The 22,805-nt window shown below is 44.5% G+C and overlaps 1 protein-coding gene and 1 pseudogene across 1 annotated transcript in view; one reads left to right on the forward strand and one right to left on the reverse strand.

The window, feature by feature from the left end:
- Window positions 1–10,700: 10,700 nt before the first annotated feature.
- LOC140724183 (N-acetyllactosaminide beta-1,3-N-acetylglucosaminyltransferase 3 pseudogene) lies at window positions 10,701–21,608 on the reverse strand (annotated as a pseudogene).
- The window catches only part of LOC140724182 (NACHT, LRR and PYD domains-containing protein 3-like), a 431,143-nt gene continuing 425,445 nt past the window's right edge, over window positions 17,108–22,805 (forward strand). Inside the window, exons 1-2 of the mRNA XM_073038668.1 lie at window positions 17,108–17,193; window positions 18,753–18,812. The gene's annotated coding sequence lies outside the window, so the exon portion shown is untranslated. The remainder of the gene's footprint in view (window positions 17,194–18,752; window positions 18,813–22,805) is intronic.

Below are 22,805 nucleotides of genomic sequence, written 5' to 3' on the forward strand. Positions count from 1 at the left end.
GGAGACTCAGAATGGAGTATGGAGAACTCAGCATGGAGACAGTATGGAGTATGGAGTACTCAGCATGGAGACTCAGTATGGAGTATGGAGTACTCAGCATGGAGACTCAGTACAAAGTTATCGGCTGTGAATAAGTAAGTGCAGGAGTGAGTATATTAGGCAGGACACACACTAAAGTAATATACCTTTAATTAGGTGATAAAGGCGATAGTTCCGGACTGGATTTGGTAGGCAAATGTTCCCAGTAACACACACAAAATGCTGGTGGAACGCGGCCGGCCATGCAGCATCTATAGGGAGATGCGCTGTCGACGTTTCGGGCCGAGACCAGTACCCTGTTAAATATATATTCATTCAGCGGTGGTTATGGGGATTACTAAACATGCTTCTATACAGCAAAACTTTCAATTAAATTACATCCTATGTTTGAGCGGAATTTAGAGGCCAGAAAACGTGGAAGCCGCTAGGGATTCGGTGACGCGATGACTGCATGTTTTAAATTGTTGAATATCAACTTGAGACGATACATAGCCTCCAGCGTCCATATGCTTGAAACTCGAAAGGATTTCTTAAATGTTTGAATGATTCTAATTATTGCTTAGCTGTGAACTGTTCAACACTTAATAGTACGACGTGTTCTGCAAAAGTTTATAATGTGAATGCATTGAGATTGTAAAATATTGCACGAGGACAGGACGTTTGCGGGTCCCCTTGAAAAACAAGGAGAGGTAATTCGGTCGTAAATGAATGGAAAGCAGTCGTGTCTTTGTTAGGTTTGTATTGACAGGATGTTTTAATTAATCCTCTGTTTCATCACAGGATATGACTGTCTGGAAAAGTCTAGTTCGTTGAGTGAAATGCATTTCCAGGTATATGAGTTGAATTTCAGAGAGTGGGTCTTTCCGAAATTACATGAAGTGTTAGTGTATGTGGGCCGCAACCACCCCGATCTTTCTTTCCTCTGGTCCTTGGAATATCTGATAAGGGATTACAATCTGGTATTTAACTGTTTATTCTGTATGCGCCAATTATCTACAACGGGTTTGAACGCAGAAAAGGACATGCTTTCACTTTGTTTTGCATGTACCTGTGTACTTATATTGTGTTCTTTTACTTGTCTACCTTGTTATTGATTTCAGAGGGAGTCGCCGATTTCACACCGGCCAGGTGGAATCGTGGTAAAAAGGTATCCATGTATGATAAACCCACTGTTCAAAGGGAAATTGGTATTAGGATAAATGCATTTGTACTCGAATTAGAAATTTGATTTTGGCATGTTGGAATGCTGGTTCACTTGCCTGGTCAGACTTTAATTTGACCATCCTGCAGCACTTAGATAAACGCTGAGTCTCAGAATGCAACTGCACGTTATACTGTATCATCCGATATATTTGGATAGCACCACAAGATGCTGCTAAATGTCGACTTTGGGGCCTCCATTGGAAAAGGTTGTTCCGATGTTAATGTAGCATCCGCCCTGTTCTATGTAACGGGTGTTCAGATTATACAGTATAACGTGCGGTTCCATCCTGAAATTCACCATTTTGCTGACATCGGTAAATTATCCAAGTGCTGCAGGATGGTCAGATTACAGTCTGCCTCTCAGAGCACTGTAACAGCAGAGTCGAGACAAACTAGTATACTGTACTAAACTTTATACCCTCTTGCAGAACATCACTGGTCCCTGTCCTCCAGGCAGAATTCCCTCCAATTACTATCTAATCTGCCAATTTGCTAATTCTGAGTCCACGAAACCAGGTTTCCCGAGATGGAATGCCGTCTAGCTTTCTGAACGTGCCTACCATGCCTAGCCTGGTGAAACACATGACCAAGTTAATACATCCCACATCGGTATTTGTGGGACTTAAGCGGTATTTTTTTTTACAATTTCAAAGAAATCAGTCATGGGCATAAAGGATGACCATCCATTACAAAACCACGCTGCCTATCCCCAACTAGAATACGTTTCTCGAGATACTCAAACATTTCCACCTTAAAAATCCTCTCCAATAGCTTGCCAACAACTCACGGAAGACTCATTGGCCTGTAACACTCAGGACAATCCTCACGGAATTCTTAGAACAAAGAAAAAAACATTTGCCACCCTCCAATCCTCCGGTACTACTTCTGTGGATAGTGAGACCACAAATATCATGCCCAAATTCGCAGCAATATCTTCGCCCGCTTTCAACAGCGTATCTCCCTTCTAGAAAAGGCGAATGATTATTTTAATATTTTATAAGTTTCCAGCGCGTAATTGTTACCGTCGGTATATCTGTGTTTTGTTACGCTTAATCCTAATTAATCAAGGTCCCGCTCACTGTTGAATGTATAAGCAAAGTATCATTAAGGACCTTCACTGCTTCCTTGCACTTCAGACGAATGCTTACCATTTTATCTCTCAGCTCTCCCACCCTCTGTCTCGTCACCCTCCTGTTCTTCTCGTACCTTAATGCGATTTTCCAAAGTCGCCTCATGTCCCTTTCTAAGTTCATTGTTCGTTTCCGTCCAGGCTACATTGTGACATTCCACAGCCCTGCCTGATCGTTTCTTCCTGACCCTCAAATATCTTTCTTTCTTCTTCTTGACGAGGTGTTCAATATCGTTGTCAATCAGGTTTACTTTACACTACCGTCCTTACCTCGCCTCAATGAGACAAGTCTATACTGAACCCCAATGCAAGTCGATAAAGAATCACCTGTTGTGCAGATCAAGGAGCAAACCCTCTCCCGAATTCGGCTCCCAAGCTGTTACCCATTAGCACCAATTAAATACAGTCTGCATCTATCCCGGTGTATTTATCGGACATTTCGAATAGTTGACCCGCGAAGAGATCTATTACCTGATCCTTCTCCTTTTCTGGTGCAGGATCCAGGAGGGCCTGTTCTCCATTCCACCTGTCCGATAATTGTGCCAGGACTCATTTCTGGACACAAATGCGAAATTCAGTCATATCTATACCCTTTAACGCGAGGAAGTCCCGAAGAATTTTATTGAAATTTAAGCTGCCTGTGACAACAGCTTGTTAATATGGCACCTGTCCAAAATATATCTACGCATCTCCGCGCTGTTTCTGTATCTGTGTGTGTGTACACACACCACACACACACACACACACACACACACACACACACACACACACACACACACACACACACACACCACACCATACACACACACACACACCACACACACACCTCCCGCACACACACGCACACATCACACTCAACACCCACACACACACACACCACCCACACAGACACACACACACACACACAAACACCACCCACACACACACACCCACACACACATACACCACCCCCCACACACGCACACACCACCCACACACACTCACACACACACAGCACACACACACACACACACCACCCACACACACACACACACACACACACACACATATATATTTTATTTTATTTATTTATTTATTTATTTATTTATTTATTTATAATTTTTGGTGATGGGGTGCGGGTCTGCGGTCTGTACAGAATGCTCACAAACTAGTGATTGCTCCCTTTCTGCTCTGAGATCTACTCCCAGTCTATCAATAGACAGTCACTCCACGGTTCCTTCCCTTTCGGACTCTGCGTGCTATCATACTCTCCCCGTGTTTCAGTGGGACTTCCTTTACTTTCTTTTACCTGATTCCATTTTGAAATATATGAACCCGGGAAAGTCCAGCAGCCATTCCTGCCCTTGCGGTCTGGCATAATCTCTCAGTTGTGTGCTGGAAGGATTCATGTCAATATAAAAAAGAAAGACAATCTATCGAACAGTCCATACCGGATCTAAAATTAGAATAGGGAACGGATGAGGTGACAGATCTCTCCGCAGGTCACATTTTTAGAACGACAGGGCAGAACTCTCCTTCATTTACCGTACACGGGGTTATGACCAGGGAGCATGAGATGTATTGAACTGGAGATCTGCGATGTGTGGTGCTAACTGGCCAGAACATGGAATGGTAAATAAGGAAATGATGTACTGAAGGAAATGCACAACAGATATGTGGAGATTATTCACTAAACACTTACATGGGTTCAGTATAGGCTTGTCTCATTGAGGCAAAGGATGATAGCGTAAAATAACCCTTGCTGACAAGAAATATGGAACAGCTCGTCAAGAAGAAGAAAGGAAGATACTTAAGGTTTAGGATCAGATAGGGTTATGGCGAGTCACAATGTAGACAGAAAAGAATTTAACAATGGACTTCAAAGTTAGAAGCGGAGTAAAGATGCACTAAGATAAGTAAAGAACAGGAGGAAACCTGATAGAGTGTAGGCAGATCAGAGGTAAAAGAGGAAAACTTGTGTCTGGAGTCCAAGGAGGCAGTGAAGCTCCTCACTGAATACATTGATCAATGTGAACACAGCTTAAAAAGACAGATATGCTCGAACATGCCGACGCTGAAAAGAGGATGCGATAGAAACTTGGAAAACATGATAGATGATTCCCCGATACCGGAAGGGATATACTCCAGGTAATAGATGATTCCCCGATACCGGAAGGGATATACCCCAGGTGATAGATGATTCCCCGATAGCGGAAGGGATATACTCCAGGTAATAGATGATTCCCCGATACCGGAAGGGATATATTCCAGGTGATAGATGATTCCCAGATACCGGAAGGGATATACTCCAGGTAATTTTGGAAGGCGAGCTCAGATATTGTTGTGCTTTTGGGCAGGATATTTGTGTCTTCGCAGGCCATGGAAGTAGAACTAGAAAATTGGAGGGTGGAAAATGTTATTCATTTGTTGACGAAAAATAATAGGGATACTTCTTGGAATTATTGACCAGGGAGTCTTACATCAGTAGTGGGTAAACTACTGGAGGGTATTATTGAAGAAGGAATTTATGAGTATTTAGAGAAACGTAGTCTGGTTAAGGACAGACAACATGATATGTTGTCCTTTATGAGTCAGATTGAATTATTTGAAAAAGTGAAAATAAAACAAACAGAAGAATCAGAACAGTCGATGTGGGTGCATTAATTACGGTCAAGTATTTGATCAGCTCCCCAAAGTGGACGCATTCAGAAAGTCAGAGGCATGGAATCGAGGGAAACCTGGTTGTGTTGATTCAGGATTGGCTTCCTAACAGAAGGCAGATGATGTCGTAGACAGAATGAATTCTGGATGGAAGACAGCGAGCAGCCGTGTTCCGCATGCAGAGTCGAAATTTCGGTACACTTCATAACTTTCTTTCGAGTTTGCAGTTAAACTGCTGAAATAGGGCTGACGGAAATAGTCGATTTAATCTGAACACAGAGCAGCAGCTGGATAATTTATGGAGTTAAGACTGACGACGTAAGCAAATCGCTGAACGATTGACTGGACCGGCACGTTGTCTAAACTGACCTGTCATTTACGTATTACAGGGCAAATGCAACATTGACTTCAAAGCACTACAACTCAAAACCAGCATTTCAATGTGTCCAGCAGCAGCTTTTGCTGCTCATTAAAATAACCAGCCTTTGCAAAATGCCAATTTCAAATTCCCAATTGAAGTACACACCATTTTATCATAATGCCAATTTACCTCTGAATCGTGGTTTTATCGCATCCAGTGCAGATACGCTCATATTTCGATCTATTTAACCCTGAATCCACATGGCCGGTGTGGAATCCGTGTCTCCATCTAAAATCATTAATATATGAAACACACAAATCTACACAAACTAAAATCGCAGCGAAAGCAAAGCAAATATCCAGGCTTACACTTGTCTTCCTTCAAAACCATCACAGGCAATTGGGGAATGCAGAATAAACAACTTCAAAAGTTTCCATCTTCTCATGCAATAACCATCCATTAACTCAGTCTCCATGCTTCAGTGTGTGCGAGGCCAGAGGGATCGAACAGTATCAAAGACTGTCTAGATGGTTCGGTGCTGTGAGACACTGAAGTTCTAACCCAGACATACAGTCAGTCAGCCATAGGAAACCACTGCACAGAAACAGGGTCTCCAGCCCGTCAGGACCGGGAGGAATTGTTTAAACTGCCTACTGCCATCGACCTCACCCGGACCGTGGCCATCCATATCCCTCTCATCCGTGGACTTCTCCAATCAACTCCTAAACGTTGACATCGGAATCTCAATTATCATTTGTGTTGGCAACACTCTGACCACCCTCTGAGTGAAGAGGTTTTCACTCATGTTTCCCTTAAACATTTCATATTTCACCCTTCACCTATGATTTCCAGTTGTATTCTCGCCCAACATCAGTGGATAAACCCCTCTTGCATTTACACTCTCTATACGCCTCATAATGTTGTATACCTCTATCAAATCTCCCATCTGTCTTCTACCCGCTCGGGAATAAAATGCTGACATATGTAATCTTTCCTTTTAATTAAAAAATATTCAGTCCGTCAAGGCACTAGCCGTGTAATTTTTTTTCTGCATTATTTTAAATTTATTTTCATTTTTCGCGCACACAGTATTCCAAATTAGGCCCCGATAAAGCCTTAAACAACAGCAAGGTAACGTCACAACTCCTGCACTCAGTACTTTGGTCTATGAAAGCCAATGTGCGAAAATCTTTTTTTTTATGACCCTGTCTTACTCTGGTGTAACTTTCATTGAATTATGGACCTGCATTCCCAGATTCGTTTGTCCTATCGTATTCCTCAGTGCCCTATTTCTCATTGTGTCAGACCAACCCTGACTGGTCCGCCAAAGTGCAAGATCTAACTCTTGTCTGTGTTAAATGCGATCTGACATTTTTCAACCCATTTTTCCAGCTGGTCCAGATTCCGTTTCATGCTCCGGTACTCTTCCTCGCTGTCGACTACACCCGCAATGTTGCTGTCATCGGCAAATTTGCTGATCTTGTTAACGACATTATCATCCAGATAGTTGATATAGATTACAAATAACAACGGGCACAAGAACGATCCCTGGGGCACTCCACTCATCACAGGTCCGCAGTCAGAGAGACAACCATCCATTACCACACTCTAGCTTCCCCAACGTATCCAATGGCGAATCCAATTTGCTACCTCATCGTAAAAGCCAAACGACTGATCCTTCTCGAACATCCTCCCATACGGAACCTTGAGAAATTCCTTGCTGAAGTCCCTGTTAGACGGCATCCACTGACTTGCCTTCCACACCATTCCTGGTAACTACCTCTTAAAGCTCTGTGAGATTGGTTAGACATGACCTACTACGCACGGGCCCATTCTGACTATCGCTAATGTTCTTGTTTGTCCAGTTACTTCCCTTCATACTCCATGACCAGCGTAGTCTGAACAACAAGGACAATTCATCATTACATAATACTGAGCGAGTCCCTTCCAAGCAAAGCTATCGAGATCATCCAGCGGTCGGGACTGATATTTATGGCCTAATATTTTTTTAATTCTCCTGCACTTTATTATCCGACGCATTGAGAGTAGTCTGGAAGAGCTAGGCGTTGTAGCTTTAAATAATTAATCGATTTACTTAACTATAGCAAGATACGGTACGCTCGGTCGAACGCAGAACATAGAATATTACAGCACAATACACAAGGTTCTGATAGGCTTTCAACTAATGTAAGTTCGATCTAACACATCCCCCCTGCATCTCCATCAGAATCAAAGGTTTCAAAGGTACATTTAAAGAATCAGAACAGATTTAATATCACAGACATACGTCGCGAAATTGTTAACTTTACGGTAGCAGTACAAAGAAATACTGGATAAATAAATATAGAGAAAACAAAACTGAGATACAGGTGGCGGCGGGGAAAAAAGCTGTTCCTGAATCGCTGAGCATGAGCTTTCAGGCTTCTGTATCTCCTTCCAACAAGTATTTTTTATTATTTCTACTAAAAGCACGTAGATTTACACACTGTCGCTGACAGCAACATTGCGGGTGTAGTCGACAGTGATGAAGAGTACAGAAGCATGAAGCGGAATCTGGACCAGCTGGAAAAATGGGTTGGAAACACTTGTCTTAACAAGTAGCTACTCTTCTGAGCATGGTCTCGGGTTTATTGCTCTGATTAGATTGTCCCAGAGTCAAGAATCAGTTCAGAGTCCACGCCCTTCACATAACAAATGGCGACTTGTTTGAGAATGGTCTCAGGTTTAGCAGATCATTACCTGAAGCTTCCTGTGTCCACATTCAGCTCCTGTGATTAAATTATTCCAGTGCAAGAATCAGTTCATAGCCAACAAAATGGGGGAAAACAGAGAGAACTGGTTTGTATGCTTCCCTGTCCTTGATCAGTCTGTAGTTTCTTCTGGCCAACAGTGATTTATGAGCCATTCAATCTGACACGACGGTATCTTTCTCGGGTCTGCTGTCGTCTGAATGCACAGGGGTGGATGATGGAGGTTTTGCAGAGATGCCGAGTGCTGTAGGGGTCGAAGGGGTTTACAGAAATGCGGTGTGATGTAGGGGTTTGAACGGTTTTGTTACGTACCCTGTAACGGGTTAAAAGAACCAGCAGAAATGGAACACACCTGGAGTCTGGTATTGTTACAAATAAAACACTACTTATCTGTATCCACGTAATCTCGTAATATAAAACCAGATAAATCAAACAGGTTAGCAGAGTTTATGCATATATAAGTGTGTAAATATAAAACCCCAAACTTCTTCAATCTTAGGTGGTAAATGATACAGTCTTACGATGGTATAGGCATGACGTCAGTTCAGTTCGTGATATTAAGTTGAGTAGAATTGAGGAGAGAAAGAGAGAGGTGATTGTTTTCCAAGTAAGCTGATGTCGTCGATCTTTCCGTTGCCTTCCAAAGTCCTGTTAAAGTTTTGTGATCACACAAAAGAGTACCGCCTTCACGCAGTAAAGCTATCAAAGGTTAAACACACCGATAACATTCCACCGGTCACCCCTTTGCCACACTGCGATCAAAACCCACACTTTCGTGGGCACTGAATGTTCATCCAGTGTCTATTTCTTCTGCATTTCTGTCCGTGTCTGTGTGTCTGTCTGAAAAGTCAGCTGACCTTGAATATATCCCAAACATGCTGAACGCCAGCTGCCCATTTATAGCTCCGCCCTTCCGTAACCATGGAGACTCACGGCCTGCTCGGTGCTCTCTCGCTGTCTCTCTCTCTCTCTCTCTCTCTCTCTCTCTCTCTGAATCGGTGTACACCAAATTTCTCTCTTTTTAAAGGCACAGTCCATATTGAATACACCTTAGCATCTCGTCACAGTTTTTACAGATAGTGAGGTGTGTCAGCACACTTCTCCACCAATGTGGAAATGCAGTTTACTTGTAGTACCAAACTGGCATTCCTGTCTGTAACAAAATGAAACGCGTCTTGTGTCGGAGTGTTTTGCTAATAATGTTCGTGCAACATTATGCTGAGTGATCCTGAGTACCTGACTGCAGACCGCAGTCCCTACACTATAATGGCAGAATATGGCATTAAAGGCAAAACTTTTGGCAGTGCGTAGGATCAGAGGGATCTTGGGGTCCGAGTCCACAGAACACACAAAGCTGCTACAAAGGTTGACTCTGTGGTTAAGATGGCATATAGTGCATTGGCCTTCATCAATTGTGGGATAGAGTTTAAGAGCTGAGAGGTAATGTTGCAGCTATATAGGACACTGGTCGGATCCCACTTGGAGTACTGTGCTCAATTATCGTTGCCTCACTACAGGAACGACATGGAAACCATAGAAAGGGTGCCGAGGAGATTTACAAGGATGTTGTCTGAATTGGGGAGCATGCCTTATGAGAATAGGTTGAGTGAACTCGGCCTTTTCTCCTTGGAGCGATGGAGGATGAGAGGTCGCCTGATAGAGGTGTACAAGATAATGAGAGGCATTGATCGTGTGGACAGTCAGAGGCTTTCCCCAGGGCTGAAATGGCTGGCATGAGAGGGCATAGTTTAAGGTGCTTGGAAGTAGGTACAGAGGAGATGTCAGGGGTAAGATTTTTTTACACAGAGAGAGGTGAGTGCGTGGAATGGACTGCCGGCGGCGGTGGTGGAGGCGGAAACGATACGGTCTTTTAAGAGACTCCTGGATGGTTACATGGAGCTTAGAAAAAGAGGGCTATGGGTAAAGCCTAGGTAGGTCTAAAGTAGGGACATGTTCGGCACAGCTCTGTGGGCCGAGGGGCCCATATTGGGCTGTAGGTTTTCTATGTTTCTACTCAGACGACGGCAAAAGGGTTTGTCCCACCTTCCTTTAATTTGCTCTTACTAATCAATCCCAAATGCCGATTGGCCACTAGTTGATTGGTCACCGATTGCTCTATTGCACTGCCGTGAGCTGCCCCTCGGACAATGAGCCTTATTGAAGTCCCCTCCTCTCCAGATTTCCGATGTCCTGGTTGGCCACTAGTCAAAGCTACCGGACTTACCTCTCAGTGATGGCCATGGCAATGACAGCAACATGACACTGGCAACCGAGTACATTGTCTCGGACAAGACACCTGCCAAATCTAATGCCACTCCCCTTCGCACTACATATGGACTGCCGTCTATGTATGCATATTGACCTGTTGTCCGCACATGTTCATTGATCTCTTTCCCTCTCTGCAATGTGAATACTCCAGTTAAAGCCATCTCCTGCGTGTGTGCTTCTATTTGATATGTAGTTACACAGACACAATGCAGGCTGACATTTGACTACAGAAGTGATGACCATAAGTTTCTCTATTCCTCCAACCCTGAGACAATTTTAGATCTAGATTCTTTGTTGTCCTCACAGTTCCAGTCCAAGAAACACATTTGTGTCTTTCATATTTTGCAAGGGACATGTAAGAAACGGCAAGAAAAAAATACACAGATATAACTGCTACTAAAAATTTTATTGGTGGCTTATTATACAAATGCCCCAAGTGAACATGCTGTACCTATCTGCACGCAATGCAACAAGGACTGCTCACTTGGAATAACTTTACAATTGACTTAAATTGTGGTGCGCCTATCAATATTGTAATGTCATTATGGGTGCAGTAAGAATTAGGCTGAGTGATGACACCTGACAGCTTTACAAACATTTGTGGAATGTAGAAAGGCACCAACCCTATGAATTAATGTATCCTCCAATATAATTTAGGAATTAACCTTCTTACATTGCATAAACAACTGATTAACACATGTTTACAAACTGCATTACATTCCAACAGTTGCTACATTCTCTCATGACTCATGCGGTCCTTTTCGTGGATGCAGACTTCTGGGCAGCATGAGCACAATTCAGATTAGCATCATGCACCGCATCCCACATCAGTAGCAGTTTGAAAGGCTGAAAACGGTGCACTAGCAGTAACTCACGGTAATAGCAAGGATTGAAAGAGTCCTCTTGGGTTGAAGGAACACTGATACCAGCTGCCCTGAATCCACTATGGGAGCGTGGGGCTAGTCCAGCCTTGGCCAGGCACATCCCCAAAAATACATCATCAATGGGGTATAGTTCAAGGTCTTGGGCTATGTGGTAAATGATATGAGCTGTATACACAGACATAAGTATGCCCCCTCCATTAACGTATGGTGGGTAAGACTTGATAGTGGTCACTATTTCTGGCACATAATACTTGCTCGACTTCTGGCGTTTGGGCCCAAACCCATAAATGAGACGGCCCACAAACAGGTGTTGGTGAACCTTCATGCCTAGCAAGTAATCAACCATGTTATCGGTGTTGGCAAAGACATCTTCATCTCCATTGAAGATGAATTTAGCACTGGGGCAAAATTCACAGACCCACTGCAGCAACTTGTATTGTTTGAGGGTGAGGTTGAAAAAGGTATCCAAGAAATCCCATTGTAGGACATCTCTGTGTTCTCTGTTTTCCATTGCTAACAGCTGATTCAATTTCCTACTTTCTTTTTGGTCAGGAGAGACACCAGAGATAAAGACTCTCTTAATTAGGACCCCATTGAATTCGCGTTCTTTGCCCCAGGTCTTCCTTACCACTTCCCGCCGACCCTGGTTGAAAGGGTGAGATTTGATCACCAGGAGCAGGAAGACATTCTGAGATCCTTCTCGACCACCACATTTGTCTGGGACATTTTGAATCATGTTAAATTCTCGACAGTGTTTATACATCAAGAAGTTTTTTATGTGCTCTTTCTCTTGATGAAATGAGGACAGGTGCAACAATGTCCTGTTCGCGTGGCACTTTGGCTTGAGCACTGATTTAGTTGCATCAGCAGTAACAACCTTGGGCAGATCTTTGCGATGAACAGTTTCTGCAACATCATCAGTCTCTCGACGTTTGTCATTATTCCAGAACATGAAGAACAATCCCAGAGTAATCAAAACACCCAGCAGTACTTTCACATAGAATTGCTGATGTCTTCTCATCTTTCACCTGAAATAGAGAAAAAATATGGAGTAATTCAAAGAAAACTTTACATTTACATGATGCTTGAGAAGAATGAGAAGTTTAAACTGTAATGAGGTTCACTAATGCTTTGTAATATTAACCTCAAAATGGTGGTGAGGTAAGGAATAGGCAAGGCCCTACAGAAAGTTTAATTGACCTGAAGCATTCCATCCCAGCAGAAAAACAAATCTACCTATAGGATACCATCTGTCATTAAACTGAAAATCGTATAGTTTCTTTCGGTGCATTAAAGATATATTATTCCAAAGGCTTTATTCCACCTCGCTTCAGAGCTTTCATCACTCCTCTCGGGGCTTAAACTGAGCTGGGCCAGACATAGAGCAATATAGCACAATGCAGGCATTTTGGCCCATGATGTTGCACCAACCTTTTAATCTGCTCCAAGATCAATGTACCCCTACTCTCTCAAATAGCTCTCCATTTTTTTATTTCATTCATGTGTCTATCTGGAAGCCTCTTAAATCTCAGTAATGCATCGACCCTTATCACCACCCAGGCTGTGCATTCCATACACCCACCATTTTCTTTTAAAAATTACTACTTCTGACAATCCCCTAAACTTTTCTCTAATCACCTTAACATTATGCCCCATCTTATTAGTCATTTCTGCTCTGGGAAAATGTTGCTGGCTGTCCACTCTATCTATGCATCTTATCAACTTATACGCCTCTATCAAATCACATCTCCTCCCCCTTTGCTCTAAAGAGGAAGGCCCCATCTCGGTCAACATTCAGTTTAAGTTCACAGGTTATTGATACTATGGAAGATGATCTATTATTGACCATTGATTAGTAACTGAATATATGGCAGTGCAGGGAAGGTAACGTGTTAGTACAGCTACTGAAAGCATCTGATTTTCAGGGCATTTCAACCTGGTCTATGTATGCCTACAATAGGAGAAACAAAGAGAAGTATACTCAAGGACCTTGGCTTTTTGCTTCTATTTTAACCAGAGAAGTGTATTCAAAGTTAAATTAGCAGTGGCCCACCCACCCTGCCATCCATTGGTCAAACCACTTTATGAAAGGCTACAACTAAGGCATAACTAGTCCCAATGGCAAGGCTGATTCCACCCAGACATTCAGTAGTAAGCAATTGTGACAAGACAGCGAAGCCATCGCAGGCCCATATCTATTGAAGGAAAACGGCACCAGCATCACCTATGGCAGGAATTTACGCTTCATGAAGAGCAGTGAACCTTGTAATCCAGGAGCCCAGAGAAAGCACAAGTAACTGATAGCAGAACAAGGCAGATAGATAGCATGATCCACAATGTGTATGAGTAAAACCTTGGATGCCAGGAGCCGTGGAAAGACACCAGTGACTGATAGCAGAACGATGTGTACAAGTAAAACTATTTGCACAGGGATGCAACTTGTGTCACTTTAGAATTATGGAATCCTAGAGTAATGCGATCTAAACAAGCCCTTCGGCTCAACTGGTCCATACCAACCACAGCATCCTCCCTGCTAGTCCCAGTTTTCTAGTTTGGCCCATAACTCTCCAAGCCTCTCCCTTCCATGTACCCGTCCAAATGCCTGTTAAATGTGGCAGTGGAACCCACTTCAACCACTTCCTCTGGTAGCTTCTTCCAGGTATTCACAATCCTCTGTGTACTGAAGTTAACCCATTGATCTCTTTTCAATTTTTTCCCTCCTCTCTTCTATCTGTGACCTCTCATTTCGGACTCTCCAACTCTCCAATAATGACAATCCACCTTATCAATACCCCTTATGATTTTAGACTTCTGAGGTCACCTCTCATTCTCCAAGGAATAAAGGTCCAGCATGGCTAACCTCTGTGTAATCCATGCCCTGTAGTCCAAAGAAACATCCTCCTAAATCTCTTCTGCACCCTCTCCAACTTGGCAGTGTCTTTCCTATAACAGGGTAACCAAAATTGTAGATAATATTCCAAAAGTGGTCTCAACAACAAATTATGTAACTGCAAATAATTCGCCGCTCCTGAACTGTACACCATAACTGATGAAGGCTAGCATGCTAAACGAGTTTTTTCACCATCCTGCCTTTCAGTGAACTGACTTGTCAGCGCCTTGCCATTCATTGTACAAGTTCTACTTCATTTGAATGTCCATCACCTCACAAATAACCATATAACAATTACAGCACGGAAACAGGCCATCTCAGCCCTTCTAGTCCGTGTCGAATGCTTACTCTCACGTAGTCCCACCGACCTGCTCTCAGCCCAGAACCCTCCATTCCTTTCCTCTCCATATACCTATCCAATTTTTTAAAAATAACAATATCGAACCTGCCTCTACCACTTCTACTGGAACCTTGTTCCACACAGCTACTACTCTCCGAGTAAAGAAGTTCCCCTTCGTGTTACCCCTAAACTTTTACTCTCTGTCTCTCAACTCATGTCCTGTTGTTTGAATCTCCCCTACTCTCAATGGAAAAAAGCCTATCCCCGTCAACTCTATCTATCCCCCTCATAATTTTAAATACCTCTATCAAGTCCCCCCTCAACCTTCTACGCTCCAAAGAATAAAGATCTAACTTGTTCAACCTTTCTCTGTTACTTAGGTGCTGAAACCCAGGTAACATTCTAGTAAATCTTCTCTGTACTCTCTCTATTTTGTTGACCTCTTTCCTATAAATCGGCGACCAGAACTGTACGCAATACTCCAAATTTGGCCTCAGCAATGCCTTGTACAATTTTAACATTACACCCCAAGTCGTATACTCAATGCTCTTATTTATAAAAGCCAGCATACCAAAAGCTTTCTTCACCACCCTATCCACGAGATTCCACCTTCAGGGAACTATGTACCATTATTCCCAGATCACTCTGTTCTACTGCATTCCTCAATGCCCTACCATTTAACATGATTGTCTTATTATGAATAGTTCTACCAAAATGTAGCCCCTCACACTTATCAGCATTAAACTCCATCTGCCATCTTTCAGTCTACTCTTCTAAATGGCCTAAATCTCTCTGTAAGCTTTGAAAATCTGCTTCATTATCCACAACGACACCTATCTTAGTATCATCAGCATACTTATTATTCCAATTTACCACCCCATCATCCAGATCATTAATGTATATGACAAATAACACTGGTCCCAGTACAGATCCCCGAGGCGCACCACTAGTCACCGGCTTCCAACGTGACAAACAGTTATCCACCACTACTCTCTGGCATCTCCCATCCAGCCACTGTCGAATCAATTTTACTACTTCAATATTAATACCTAACAGTTGAACCTTCCTAACTAACCAACCGTGTGGAACCTTGGCAAAGGCCTTACTGAACTCCATATAGACAACATCCACTGCTTTACCTTCGTCAACTTTCCTGGTAACCTCTTCAAAAATTCAATAAGATCTGTCAAACATGACCTTCTTCGCACAAATCCATGTTAACTGTTCTATCTAGATAATTATATATACCATCTCTAAGAATACTTTCCATTAATTTACCCACCACTGACGTCAAACTGACTGGCCTATAATTGCTCGGTTTACCCTTAGAACTCTTTTTAAACAATGAAACCACATGAGCAATACGCCAATCCTCCGGCACAACCCCCTTTTCTAATGACATTTGAAATATTTCTGTCAGAGCCCCTGCTATTTCTACGCTAACTTCCCTCAAGGTCCTAGCAGATATCCTGTCAGGTCCCGGAGACTTATCCACTTTTATATTCCTTAATAGTGCCAGTACTTCTTCTTCTTTAAACAGCTAAGGTATTTGTAAAGTAAAGGAGATAGCGGGGTAACACACCGACGGGAGTAACTTAAATAGACCTTTTAGTCAGGAAAGTCATCTGATTGATAAGGTTATTTATTTCCAGTAAGTGAGCACTAATCTGATGGTGAAATATGTTGTATTCTTTTGGACGTGGTTATCTCCAGTTTGCAATCTCCACATAGTTGTTGCCCTTCAGTGTAATGGTCCAATTGTGGACAAATATTTAAGATTGCAGTATGAAGTTGTCTCTGAGATCAGTGCTGTTCCAGGTTGCCGGGGCACAGTTAAATCTGGCGAAAGGGAATGTCCAGTGTTCAAAAGAAAAGATTATTTCAAAATCATAACTTTTCACCAGAGTTCAGAAGTCCCATCCTGACTGCGTCTTTCCTACAAGCCCACAGCGATTTCTGCCCTCAGCTGTCACTGAAGTAAATTGGTCCCAAAGTAAAGAATAATTTCATGCGATGACACCACCCGATCTGAACCAGGATGCGGGTCGCGGTTGCTCCCTGGAGCAGATCGATTTGTCGTGAGATACTGTATGTAATCTTTGTCACCGTCTACTGAGGTGCAAAATTAAGCCTGGATCGAACAGCACATCAGAACCATTGGCTCGAAGGAGTTTTTGTGTCGTTTAGTTCTTGCGCTGTGGAGCAGGGTGTGGAGTTACGTGCTGATGAGTGTGACGTGCAGGCTTATGTGTGTGTTGTCAACTGAACATTACTCTGATTGTGTTCACTTACTGTTTGGTCCCACGGAACTCCGGTGCTCGGATTCGCTGGTAACAGAATCAGGAGCTCAGCACAGAGTAAACACAGAGACTGTAGTGGGTGGGCAACGTTACGATGAGTTAATACGCCCACTTGTGACGGCAGGTTTTCTAGTGTTTCTTGTTATGGTCCGGTCCGGAGCCCCTATTCCGGGTCTTGATCTGGTCCGCGGACTCCTGACTCCGGGTCTTGTAGCCGTCCCTCCTTTCACCCTTGAGCTAATTAGTCACACCTGTGGATCATTCTGGCTTGTTTGGACTCAAGGAGGCGCAACTGTTGCCCATCGGCTGGTAGGTGGATATAAGGGGCTCTGAGACTGAGTCTAGTTGGGGGTCGTCCTGCTCTGAACCTGTTTTGTCCTGCTTCCCTGGTAGGTGCTCGTCCCGCGGTTCCGTTCGGTTTGCCTTGCTCGCGCTGTCCGACTGTCCGACTGTCCATCCCGTTTTGACCTCCTCGTCCTGTGTTGCGCTGGTCGCCCTGTTTTCCCTGTGCAGACCCGTGCGTCATGTTTGTCCTGCTGGTGCTGTTCGCCTGGTCTTCGTTCCTGTTCGCCCCGGCTTGGTGTACCCATCGCTAATCAACTAGTTCTGTGAGTCAGTTTCAGAGTCACCCTGGACTTAGTCCCCTTCCTATCCCTTGCCTCCGTCGGGTAAGCCAGGCCAGATTGCCGTTGCCCGTCGGAGGACTTTGCTTCTTTCTTACCCCTCGCCTCCGTCGGGTAGGTCAGGCCAGATTGCCGTTACCTGGCGGAGGGCTCTGCCACTTTCCTACCCCTCGGTCCCGACGGGTGGTACCCCGCACCTGCCCAGTTTACCGCGTCTTGCCCAGGCCTCTGTGTTCACGCCTGGGAGGCGGCAGTGCCAATGAGTCATCCAAAGGTCTCTGCCCCTTACTTACCCCTCGCCTCCGTCGGGTAGGTCAGGTCAGATTGCCGTTACCTGGCGGAGGACTCTGCCTTGCCATGAACCCCAAGATCCTGCCTTGCCATGAACCCCAAGATCCTGCCTTGCCATGAACCCCAAGATCCTGCCTTGCCAGAATCCTCAGGATCCTCCTGCCTTGCCTGAGCTATCTCTGAACACCAGGATCACCTTTGAATGCCACGTTCCTCACGCCACGGTCACCCCAACTTGTTCTATCCTTTAGTTGTCCCTGTCCTGCCCCTAGTACTTCAGTGCCTGCGTCCTGCATTTGGGTCCATTCCATGTCCCCTTATGACATTTCTACCATTTCAATACTGTCTTTAACATTGAGTGGCTTTGCGGATCCGTCTGATTTTTTTGCAGGAGTGAGTGTGCTATTTTAGCAAAGACAACAAGTATGTGTCAGTGATATTAAAAATTAAACTTTATGAGTTAAATCTCATTGCTGATAACAAATATCGATGTGCACTGTGTTATGCTCCTCCGGTACCTAATAATACGGCCACTGATTGTATATCCATGGTCTTCTACTGCCGTTGCTCATTCAGTCCAATGTTCGACATGTTTCGCGTCCAGTGATGCCTCTCTGCACAGTGCAGTAGTTCGTGATTATTTGAGTTACTGTCTTCCTGGCAGATTGAATCAGTCCGCCTTTAACCACCGATCTCTCTCATTACCAAGGCGATTTTTCTCTCTCAGAATTGCCGCTACCTGATTTTTTTCACAGCATCATTCTCCGCAAACTGAGACTGTTGAACTTGACAATCCCAGGAGTTCAGCAGTTCCTGAGATATTCAAACTGCACCGTCTGGCAACGACAAACATTCCACTCTCAAAATCACTGAGATCACATTTCATCTCCATGGTGATGTTTGTTTGGAGACAGAACGTACCCTGTGCTAAGGAACAGGTCACGGAGTGACCCACTGATAATGCTGTGAGTTTAGTTAATGATTATCACCAGGAGCTGACTGAGCATTAACCAGCGTGTGTTCATTACTTACAGAACCCGTAACACAGCCTCACTGGGACAGGGTGGTAACAGAACCTGGAGCCGCGGTACACGGTAAGAAGCAGTATATACTGATATATAAACATCACAAAGGCAGTCAGCCACTTTTATGAACACGAATGGAATTGATAACGTTGATCGACATTAGAACTGTAGCGAATCGCTTTTAAGTAAATTAATAATTCCTTTCGTCTAATTGAATGCATCGACTTCCTGTGTATTTCCCGCGGGAAACCGGGGCAGTTGACAGTGTTATCGGAAACGCCGCACTTTCAACCCGGCTCCGAATCATCAGCAAAGACTCGGGAGCTGCGAGTTCCCCGCACCTCGGAACTGTCCGCGGGCTACTGCTTGCAGTAACAGGAAGACAGATCCGTCCATACTCGGGGCTTTACCGATCCCCGACCGAGGGAACTGAGGATTCGCTTTGTTTATTCCTTCACTGGCGGGATTGATACTATCTGTCCATCCTAAACGGCATTTCGGTTGGTGGACAAAAGTATGGAAACACCCACACTGGAGATTACAGCCGGGCGGGGGGTGGTCGTGGGGGGAGGCGGTGTAAGGAGTTGATGGTTCCATTATATAGTCGGTTGGTGAGATCTGTTGTGGATCACCGTCTGCAGTGTTGTTTCCCTTCTGTCAGATGTGAGTGGGTAGGTGGGAAACCAGAGGAAGGTTTACCAGACAGATATCTGCCCCTGCGAGTTTTTCTATGAGGAATATGTTGTGATCTTGACTTGTGGTGTTACATAAAACAGGGGAGACATGCTTATATACAGTACAGTTTTTTAAAAAAAAATAACAATGCATTGGATTTTATCCGCGGATATTTAATTTCATTGGCATCTTGCATTCACTGTGACCCACCCAGATCAGACTGTGATCTCGGCGCATCAATCCTGCCTCTCACCTGTAACATCTCACTCATTTGTGTATCACTACACTGCAGGATTACAATATTAAATGAAAGACTCTCCTTCTGCTGAATATTGAGGACGGTGATTACCATGACACACTAGACCCGGAGAGGGAGAGAGAAAAACATCTCGGCTGTCTTCAGCTGGCGGTGCTTGGTTTCAGACCCTCACAAAACAGGAACTATTTAGTCCACGTCCCTGTCAAACTCCGCAGCATACTTTATGTCTCATCGAAGTTCCCATTCATTTTACAAAATTTCCGCAGATACAATCAAGTAAATTGTTATAAAAAAATGTATACAAGCAGGTATACATTCCATCACCAACTACTGCTCTATACATGCTGGAATCTTTCCTGCCACACCCTGGGCTCGTAGCTTGTAACTCTTACCTCACCAGGTGTTGCATTCAACTAAACCTCTGGTAGTTCTACTAACAAAAATAAACAATTCCTGGGAAAACTCAGTGCAGGATAATACTTCACAATGATGTCAAATGTTACAGGAAACTTTACTGATATACTGTACATCATTGAGGTGGGTACACTGGGGCTGGAGAGAGGTTGCTCGAGATGTGAGTGAATGAGGAGATGGAACATTTGGGTGAGGGATCAAGGACAGTCACTGGTGGTCATTCAGCAATACACAGGGACTGAATAAAACGTTAGAAAAAGATTCTAAAATGACAAGCCTAGATCAAACAACAATGACTTTGGCTTAGGCACATTGCCCCTCCCCAAACCTTATCAAAGCGCCATAGAAAGTATCCCATCCGGATACATAACGCCTTCATAAGTCTACCGCTCTACCCTTGACTGCAAGGAACTGCAGGGAAATGTGGGCACAGCTGAGGACATGACAGAAACCAGACTCCCCTCCCTGGACTGTGACTGCACTTCCCATTGCATCAGTAAAGCAGGCAGCATCAAAGATCCTCAAAACCCTCGCTATTCTCTCTTCTCAGCCGGATCGAAGATTTAAAAAAAAAACATTGAAAACACACAGCACCAGGCTCCAGGAAACCGTCCAGGCTGCTGTTGTAAGCACATTGAATGTTCCCCGGTGATAAGTTGGACTCTTGATCTCCCAGTCTAACTCGATGTTCACTGCCCTCTCTCTGTAACCATAAGGATTTGTAACAATATGTTATCACCTCAATGTGCTGTTGTAATGTGCTGTACAAGTTTGAGAAACCCAGATCACTGGAAAAGGCTTATTTGTTGCATTTATTGGGGTTATAAAACCGGAAACATTGGCTGCGCTTCAGCAAGTCGGAACAGTGGCATGGATTCAACAAAAATAAACACAACGATGGCCACCCAAAACGAGAGGCCGTGAGAGATCTGGATCTCTCTGCCTTGTCTGAACGGGCGAAAGATGTATCTACTCAGACTGATGGAGCAGTGTCCCGAAGGTGCGATTACTCGGTTTAACCTTCTCTGTCTGCAAGAACACAACAGGGGGAAGGGCCGCTTCCCGTGCCCTGGAATAATGTAAAACAATTGTAGACACCGGCTATCGATCCAGGTGAAGTTTGGACCCGATGCGGGACTGGGTGACGAAGGTAAAGTTCCCGGGATAAACCTCAATGGATGAGTGCAGTCTCGGTATCACCACCCCATCACGCTCCTAGGACCAGGGCAAGAGGGACTGAGCGGCGGCTCATCTCAGTCGGTTTGTTGTGAAGGTCCCACAACACAGACCGACCCCGGCAGGTTCTGTCCAGCAAGCGCAGGGAGGCCACCAGATCGGGGAAGTTAACCTGGTGCATTACCTTACATCAGACGTCCACACTCGGGACTCACCGATGAGAACTTGTTTTCACGCCCGGACGGTGAACCCTCCCCCGGATTCCCGACTCTGGGGGTGATGGTCGTCTCCCAATCCGGATCCTACAGACGATCCGCCGCCGCCGCCGACCCGCTTCAACACAGAACTGAAGGAAGGCAGGACTGTAATTTATGTCATCAGAGCTGGGGGCGGAGCCTCGGAAACAAGGCAGATCTGCGGTAAAATGGGAGCGGGGAAAAGGTTCACGTGACTTACACATGCATGTACGTCCATGAAATGTTGCAAGGTTTTGAAATTTCCGCCATCAGCTGAGATTCAATCAATAAAGCTTTCTTAAAAAATATGCGAATATATCACAGATCTTGTAGCTATGTTTAGATTGTGACGAGATCCGAAAGATTATTGTAAAGTGGACTGTTCCTTTAAAAGAGAGAGGGGGGAGCGAACAGCTTGTGTGCTAAATCAGCAGCAGGGAGACAGAAAGTCTGTGAGTTGCCTTGGAAACTGAAAGGCGGAACTATGTGATGGACAGCTCGTGTTCAGCACTTGGAGATATATACAAGGTCAGTTGACTTTTTAATCAGACACACACCAGAGACACACAAGACACACCACAGGAGACACACACCAGAGACACACAAGACACACCACAGGAGACACACACCAGAGACACACAAGACACACCACAGGAGACACACACCAGAGACGCACAAGACACACCACAGGAGACACACACCAGAGACGCACAAGACACACCACAGGAGACACACACCAGAGACACACAAGACACACCACAGGAGACACACGACCCCTGAGGCAAGGAGGACACTGGTGAGCTTTGTGTGCCCACGACAAGGGTGGGGTTTTTGCTCGCAGTGTGGACAGAGGGGTGACGGGTCGGGAGCTATCAGTGTGTTTAACCCTGGTCTGGGGTTGATAAATTCACCACAGAAGACGGCAACCCTTTCTTGCGGTCACAGTCGGTGACTGTAAGCTTCGGGAGCAGGAGGAGGACGTGAGGATCGACATCGGCATTGGAAGACAAACCAACACCCTAACTCTCTCTCTCCAACTCTACTCAAACCAAATTCCTGAAATGAACTGATTACTTACCATCCCACCGTGAGACTGTATCACCCAATCACCTGAGCTGGGGAAGCTTATTTACTCACCTGTATATGTGCATAAGCTCTGCTAACATGTTTAATTTATCTCGTTTTATATTCCTTTATTCACGTACTTACTAATAAAATAGAGTTTATAACGGCAGACTCAGACTCCGTGTAGGCCCATTTCTGCTGGCTCTTTAACCCGTTACGGGGTACGTAACAGGCGTC

The sequence above is a fragment of the Hemitrygon akajei genome, unplaced genomic scaffold (assembly GCF_048418815.1).
Source record: "Hemitrygon akajei unplaced genomic scaffold, sHemAka1.3 Scf000171, whole genome shotgun sequence".
Taxonomy (NCBI): Eukaryota; Metazoa; Chordata; class Chondrichthyes; order Myliobatiformes; family Dasyatidae; genus Hemitrygon; species Hemitrygon akajei.